Genomic DNA, 8,752 nt, shown 5'->3' with positions numbered 1-8,752 from the left:
TGACTGTATTTTGTCTAAGGGAATAGCTTTTGCTCATGTTAGGTTTTATACATTTATATGCAGGATAAATGCAGACATTTATCCTGTGCTGGTTGCAGACCGCTATTAAACTAACCAAGGGGGGGCATTTTAATTGGGAGGGGGGGGGAGAGGGGAGGCCGCACTGGCCACCAATGAATGTAATACAGGGGAGGGAGGGGGGGGTGCCCCCTCCTGCCTGCCAGGCAGCAGGGGGCAGTCATGTACAAAGTTCTTAGTATATTCTAACTTGAATCGTCCCCATCACTATGGGAACGCCTCTGTGTTAGAATATACTGTCGGATATTTTCACGATATAACTCAAATCTGATGGTATATTTTAACATAGAGGCGTTCCCATGGTGATGGGGACGCTTCAAGTTAAAATATACCATCGGATTGGAGAAAACTCCGATCCGATGGTATAATAGGGACTCCTGACTTTACATTGAAAGTCAATGGGGGACGGATCCGTTTGCAATTGCACCATATTGTGTCAACGTCAAACGGATCTGTCCTGACTTTATATTGAAAGTCAATGGGGGACGGATCCGTTTGCAATTGCACCATATTGTGTCAAAGTCAAACGGATCCATCCCCATTGACTTGCATTGTAAGTCAGGACGGATCCGTTTGGCTCCGCACGGCTAGGCGAACACCAAAACGACTTTTTCCTTCATGTCCGTGGATCCTCCAAAAATCAAGGAAGACCCACGGAAGAAAAAACGGACACGGATCACGGACCTACGGACCCCGTTTTTGCGGACCGTAGAAACGGTAGTGTGCATGAGGCCTGACAAAAAAACTATCTCAGAATGGCCTGGATAAGTAAAAGCGTTTTAAAGTTATCACCACTAAAAGTGACACTGGTCAAAATTGCAAAAAATGGCCTGGGCAGGAAGGTGAAATAGGGCTGAGTCCTTAACCACCTCCCGTCCGCCCATAGGATATTAACGTCCGGGAGGTGGTTCTCTATTTCTGAACGGACGTTCCAGAATGTCCGTTCAGAAACTGCAGCTGCACGCTAATCGTGCAGCTGCTGATCGGGTTGCCCGCTGTCAGTGACAGCAGGGCAACCCAGAGAGAAGGCAGGGACAGTGCCCAGGTGTCCCTGCCTTCTGGATCGCTGCATACACAGCGCTTCCTGTTCCGGCCCGGGGGTCATGTGACCGCCGGGACCGGAGAGTGCAGGAGCTGTGTGAGGTCATCCACAGACCTCAATCAGCCCTGCACTGAGGCAGTACAGCACAGAATTATGCTGTACAGCCTCTCTGGGGGGTGTATTTCTCCTGTAACTGGGGCTACTATGTCAGCCCCAGTTACAGGAGAAATCAACTGTGAAAAAAGAAAAAGAAAAAGTGAAGTAAATGTCCCCCAGAGGTCTTGTATGACCTTATGGGGGACGAAAAGTGTAAAATAAAAAATAAATAAATAAAGGGTTGAAAAAAAAAATAATAATAAATGTTTCACATGTAAAAAAGTTTAAAATAGAAATAATAAAATAAAATAGACATATTTGGTATTGCCGCGTCCATAAAAGCCAGCTCTATAAAAATATCACATGACCTAACCCCTCGGGTGAACACCGTAAAAAAAAAAAAAAAAACGTGTCAAAACAAGCAATTTTTGTCACCTTACATTACAAAAAGTGCAACACCAAGTGATCAAAAATGCGTATGTCCCACAAAATGGTACCAATAAAACCATCACCTCATCCCGCAAAAAATGAGCCCCTACATAAGAAAATCTCAAAAAATTAAAAAACTATAGCTCTTAGAACATAGAGACACTAAAACATCTTTTTTTTGGTTTCAAAAATGCTATTATTGTGTTAAAGTGAAACAAATAAAAAAAGTATACATATTAGGTATTGCCACATCCGTAAAAACCAGCTCTATAAAAATATCACATGACCTAACCCCTCAGGTGAACACCGTAAAAAAAAAAAAAAAAAACAGTGTCAAAACAAGCAATTTTTGTCACCTTACATCACAAAAAGTGCAACACTAAGTGATCAAAAATGCGTATGTCCCACAAAATGGTACCAATAAAACCGTCACCTCATCCCGCAAAAAATGAGCCCCTACATAAGAAAATCTCTTAAAAAATTAAAAAACTATAGCTCTTAGAACATGGAGACACTAAAACATCATTTTTTTGGTTTCAAAAATGCTATTATTGTGTTAAAGTGAAACAAATAAAAAAAATATACATATTAGGTACTCATCATAATCTGCACAGGCTATTTATGAATATTCAGTCCCCAGGGGGTGGCGCCCGCTCCATCCTGTCGTTGGACGCTACTAAAGCCTTCGACAGGGTGGAGTGGATTTTTCTCTGGGAGGTAATGAAAAGAATGGGCTTTGGCCCAAGATTTATGGCGATGGTCCAGTTACTCTACAATTCCCCAGTTGCCAGGATCAGGATTAATGATTCGACGACAGAGAGTTTCACTTTAGGAAGAGGCACCAGCCAAGGCTGTCCCCTTTCCCCTTTCTTATTTAATATTTATATTGAACCTTTAGCGGCCTTGATAAGACAGGATTTGGAGGTGGATGGTTTTGGCATAATGGGGCAGCATGATCGCGTATCTCTTTACGCAGATGATATCTTGGTTTTTATTCATCAAACAGATACCACCCTTCCTCGCATAATGGACCTGGTTGGCCATTTTTCCGATTTATCTGGACTTGAGATCAACTGGGATAAGACCGTCCTCCTCCCTATAGACGAGTTGCGAGGCGAATCTAATAATCAGGTAACGATTTCTGATTCAATAAAGTACCTGGGGATAACAGTTTCTGCTAAACCTCAGGAATACTTACAACTTAACTTGATTCCTTTATTAGTGAAGTTAAGAGCAAAAATTAAGATATGGCAAAAAATTCTTCTAGCAAGAGCGGATAGAATTTCATTAATAAAAATGGTAGTGCTTCCCCAGGTTCTTTATGTCTTGCGCAACTCGCCTATATGGATTACAGACAAGCACTTTAGACTGATAGAGCGGATCCTCAATGATTTACTATGGGGGAGGAAGCGCGTGAGACTGAAGGCACTCTATTTTTCTATGCCCTACAATCGGGGAGGTCTCAACCTCCCCTATTTTAGGGGCTACTTTGTGGCCTCCCAACTCTGCCTTTTTAATGATTGGGAAAATAGCCCTTTCTGCAGTAAAGTGGTCAAAGATGCAGGTTTTTCTGATTTTTTCACCCTACTGGAATCTGATTATCTATCAAATACACTTAGCGGGTACACATTGTTTTGCAGAATGGCTATAAAGACTTGGTCGGCCATAAGGAGCTGGTGCGGAGTCAAGGCATCGCTTATTTGCACCCCATTATGGCATAACCCAAAACTTTTTAATTTAAACGATTTAAGCTACCGCCAGTATTGGAGGACCAAAAACGTGCAGTACTTACATCAAGTAGTTAGTGGTGGACAAATTTTGCCCCTAATGGAATTGAGGGCAAACTTAGGTGAGGTGGCTTGGTACGCATATTTCCAATTGAGGTCAGCACTTTCTAACACTTTGAATAGTCACCTTTTTATTATAGATACTTCTGTATTTTTACAGGATATAATTTGTAAGAAAATTGCCACGAGAATTAAATTATCTCACTGTTACAGACACTTAATGGATAATTTTTTTTGGGATGTTTTCTCTCCAGGACAGAGAGCCTGGTCTTCTCTCCTTTCAGAGGTAGACCCTCCTAACTGGGAGAATATAGGGGAAAGTTTAAAACTGGTTTCACACAATTTTAACCACACTGTTGTACAATTTAATATTTTGCACAAAATCTATGTGACACCCACATGGCTATATAGAAGAGGACTTAGGGCTTCCTCTGACTGCCCCCGTTGTGGCGATCCCGAGGCAGATCATTTACATCTGTTCTGGGACTGCCCAATGGTGAGTAGCTATTGGAGCCTGGTCCAAAAGAATCTGGCGCGTAAACTTAAAATTGTTGTTCCTTTGTCTCCCAGAATATGGGTTCTGGGAGATTTATCTGAGGTTAATTATCAACCCATAAAAAGCCACTTGTTGATTAAGGTGATGTTCTTAGCTAGGCTCCTGATCTCTAGATCTTGGTTTTGCTCTTCCGCCCCAGACTGTAATAACTGGCTGGGCTTGGTAGAGAAAGTGAAAAGCTACGAGAAGATCCTGTACAAAAAAAGAGGATCCTATTTAAAGTGGAAAAGCTTATGGAAAGATTGGGATACGGCTAATTAATTATGATCCTTCTTTCCTTTCTTTTGTCCTTTTCTTTTTCTTTTTTTTTATTATTTTTTTATTTTTATTTTTTCCTGCAGGGTGGGGGGGTGGGGTTGGTGGGGTGAGTTGGGGAAAATTCTAGTTGTCCGGCTTTTCTGTATGTATTATATTGATGAAGAATGTGAAGGTATATTAGAGCACAGGAGGGTCTCTAGGACTGGTGGAGGGGGGACTTCCCGGTACTAAATAATGGTGGAAATTTTTAACCATTTATAATATCGAGCGGTACATGGGTAGGGGACCGTGGCTCGGAACCCGGGGGTGCCCGGGTATCGGGCGCAGCTCGGGGTACGGCTCTTCCCGTCAGACATGAGGTTCGATTGCGGGCAGGGAGGTGACACACGCGGTGGGCGCGCTACTATGTGCTCCTTTAAAGAGACAGAGCAGGTCTCTGGGTCTGTTTTTTGTTTATATCCTCTTTAACTGCCGAGTGACACTCGTCTTGAGTTCTCTCCCACACGAAATATCAATGTGAATAAACGTGAAGTACGGCGAACCATGTTACGGATAGTTGACTTAATCATATGGGGATGAGGCAGTAAAGTATACGAGTGGGTTTCCACCACTGCGGTAAAAGACTGCTGGACCCCCCTTCGTTTTTTTTGCTTATCAAATGCTTGCGATTAAAGATCGATGCAAGCTCGCCTTTAGGCAATATGTGAGCATTAAGCGATCGGCCACATGAGTGCCAATCCTTCTGTTCGTACTTACCCGTGTCTGGGGGAGGGCGTGCGCGGGTGGCGCTCGCTGCTGGGCAGCTGTCGGGATTTCAGGCCTCTTGTCCCTGCAGCTTATGGAGAACCTGGGCTGAATGGGTTGCTTTGTCCGTCTGCTTTGTCAGGCTTTGGATGTCGGGTGAGTCCTGTTACCCTCCCCAGTAGGAGACCTCCTTTTGATTTTCAAATATTGACATTACTATGGATATTTGTATGAAATTGTTGTCAACTACGGCCACAGATAAGAATTGGCGGATGTATGGAATTTATAATATTAATATGTAATATGGATTTAAATTTTTGTATTATAACAATAAAATATTAAGAAAAAAAAAAAAATGCTATTATTGTGTTAAATTGTGAAACAAATAAAAAAAGTATACATATTAGGTATTGCCGCATCCGTAAAAACCAGCTCTATAAAAATATCACATGACCTAACCCCTCAGGTGAACACCGTAAAAAAAAAAAAAAAAAAACTGTGTCAAAACAAGCAATTTTTGTCACCTTACATCACAAAAAGTACAACACCAAGTGATCAAAAATGCGTATGTCCCACAAAATGGTACCAATAAAACCGTCACCTCATCCCGCAAAAAATGAGCCTCTACATAAGAAAATCTCTCAAAAAAAAAACAAAACTATAGCTCTTAGAACATGGAGACACTAAAACATCATTTTTTTGGTTTCCAAAATGCTATTATTGTGTTAAAGGGAAACAAATAAAAAAAAGTATACATATTAGGTATTGCTGCGTCCATAAAAACCAGCTCTATAAAAATATCACATGCCCTTACCCCTCAGGTGAACACCGTAAAAAAAAAATAATAAACTGTGTCAAAACAAGCAATTTTTGTCACCTTACATCACAAAAAGTGCAACACCAAGTGATCAAAAACGCGTATGTCCCACAAAATTGTACCAATAAAACCGTCACCTCATCCCGCAAAAAATTTGCCTCTACATAAGAAAATCTCTCAAAAAATAAAAAAGCTATAGCTCTCAGAACATGAACACATTAAAACATAGTTTTTTTGTTTCAAAAATGCTATTATTGTGTAAAACTTTAATAAATAAGAAAAAGTATACATATTAGGTATCGCCACGTCCGTAACAATCTGCTCTATAAAAATGTCACTTGACTGAACCCCTCAGGTGAACGCTGTAAAAATAAATAAATAGAAACTGTGCTAAAACAACGAATTTTTTGGTCACCTTGCCCCATAAAGTGTTATAATGAATGATCAAAAAATCATATGTACCCAAAAATAGTAGCAATTAAACTGGCACCTTATCCCCTAGTTTCCAAAATGGGATCACTTCTTGGGAGTTTCTATATGTAAGGGTGCATCAGGGGGCTTCAAATGGGACATGGCATCTAAAAACCGTATGGCATTCCTTTCCTTCTGCGCCCTGCCGTGTGCCCGTACAGCAGTTTACGACCACATGGGGGGTGTTTCTGTAAACTAAAGAATCAGCGCCATAAATATTGAGTTTGGTTTGGCTGTTAACCCTTGCTTTGTAACTGGAAAAAAATTATTAAAATGGAAAATCTGCCAAAAAAGTGAAATTTTGAAATTGTATCTCTATTTTCCATTAATTCTTGTGGAACGCCTAAAGGGTTAACAAAGTTTGTAAAATCGGTTTTAAGTAACTTGAGGGGTGTAGTTTCTACAATGGGGTCATTTATGGGGGTATCCACTATGTAGGCCCCACAAAGTGACTTCAGACCTGAACTGGTCCTTAAAAAGTGGGTTTTGGCGAGGGGCGTGGCCTGGACGTCTACAGAGATGGCGGCATGATCCCTGAGCTCTGCTGCTCCTGCTTCTAACTCGGGCCGAATTCGCTTACACCGGCGCGTCACATGGGGAAAAAGTTACCCCTAAAGAAGCCCACTACCTGCCCGTCTTCCGGGGGGGAAAGAACCCTGGATGCCTACCTTACCCGCGGCTCCCAGCTCCTGTCTTCTCAGAGCGGCCTCCTCCAGCAGTCCTTCACAGGCGCCATTGCAGTGCCGGCAGCTCCCGCCTTCTCCATCGTGGCAGGTGAGCGCAGCAGCGTAATCCCAGGGGAATGTTCTCTCTGCCCCCTAGCTATAGACTTTGTGCCGATTCGGCCCACCGCTACCCCTGGCCTGAGCCTGGAGTCTCCTGGCTGCTTACAGGGCTCCCAGTTTGTAGCTTCCATTATGCCGCCCAAGGCAACTTCCAAACAGGCCAAACAGCCTGCGGCTACGCCATAACGCCGCCGAGAATGGGGAGATAACCCTGATGCTGAGGTAGACACTGCTTCTGTTCCTCTGCACCCCGCTGAAGACGTAAATGTCTGGGGCCAACGTCCAGCCTCTGGGGATGAGAATGGGATGACCCCCCTTGTACCTTACAAGATATGAGATCTCTGCAGCAGACATTACGGCAGATGCCTACAAAGGAGGATTTTAAAGTAATGGTGGCTGGGGTGCATGATGCCTTTAAGGCATAATTTTTTTTCTTTACGATTGGACTTCCAACAAGTGTCCGCCCGCGTAGATCAAATTGAAACGGAGCATGATGACACCAGACGGTATGTGTCTCAGCTACAGTCTATTATAGCCACTCAATCTCAAGCTATTAAAGAGAATACTAATCATCTGGAAGACCTGGATAAAAGGGGGCGCCGTAATAATATACGGGTCAGGGGTCTGCTGGAATCAGAATCTGATGAGGACTTGGACATTATATTGAACGAACTGTTTAATTTAATTCTGGCCCCCCAAACACCGCTGGTCATTAAACTTGATCGGGCTCACAGAGCGCTTCGGCCGAAAAACACTACTTCACAACCGCGGGATGTGATCTGTTGCCTGCATGACTTCCGCCTGAAAGAATCTATTATGGCTAAGGCTCGCGCCTTACTTACTATATCTTTTAAAGGCTCAAGTGTCCACCTATACCAGGACTTATCTTGGCTGACCTTACAGAAAAGGAGAAACCTTCAACCTCTTTTAGCCTGTCTGAAAGATCTTAAAATCCCATACCGTTGGGGCTTTCCCTTTGCTTTAATTGCTACAAAGAATGGCAAGTCCTCAGTTCTGCGCACACACGCGGACTTATCCCGTTTTTGCTCCTCTTTGGGCCTTAACACTCCGGTCCTTGATAATTGGGAGACCCCGGATCCTCATCCAGCTCCTGCTCCATTATGGCACACAGTCCAGCGGAAAAGAAACCGACCCCATCCCAAGCGGGAACATCTGGATCTCCCCTTCGTGACGCACCTCCTTGAAAGTTTTTTTTTGAGGGATTGATCCCCTCTGAGGCCTTCAGATGACTGTTCTGAGCAGCAGCTCTTAGAGTTAGTGCAATTGTTTTTATTGCATTGTTTTTCTCTCTTTTTGACCTGTTTTGTCTCAGGTGTTCCCTGAGCTATCATTCTTGCCTCGCCTGTCATGGCGTCCAGTCAGGTCCCTACCGACGGGACTCTATTTGTTGCCCTCTCTCTTTCCCTCACTCTAGATTTTGAGGCGGGACAGACGTGGGCTTTATTTTTCATTTTTGCTCACGTTATATTGAGTCTTGACTGGGTGATCACACCCATTGTTCAGAATTCTATACCATGTTCTTTGTCGTATATGTTGTTCCTTGTCTCCCCTTTTCTCCTTATGTGTCTCCCCCCCTAGGTTCCTTAATGATGCTGCATTGAGACGAGTTTCAGTATATGGAGGAGGGTGCCCACTGAAGGATCCCTCTCTGGTCATTGGCAAGTATTG

Source organism: Bufo bufo, chromosome 5, assembly GCF_905171765.1.
Source record: "Bufo bufo chromosome 5, aBufBuf1.1, whole genome shotgun sequence".
In the NCBI taxonomy this organism is placed as follows: domain Eukaryota; kingdom Metazoa; phylum Chordata; class Amphibia; order Anura; family Bufonidae; genus Bufo; species Bufo bufo.
The sequence above is the reverse complement of the archived record's forward strand: the minus strand, read 5'-3'. Positions refer to the sequence as shown.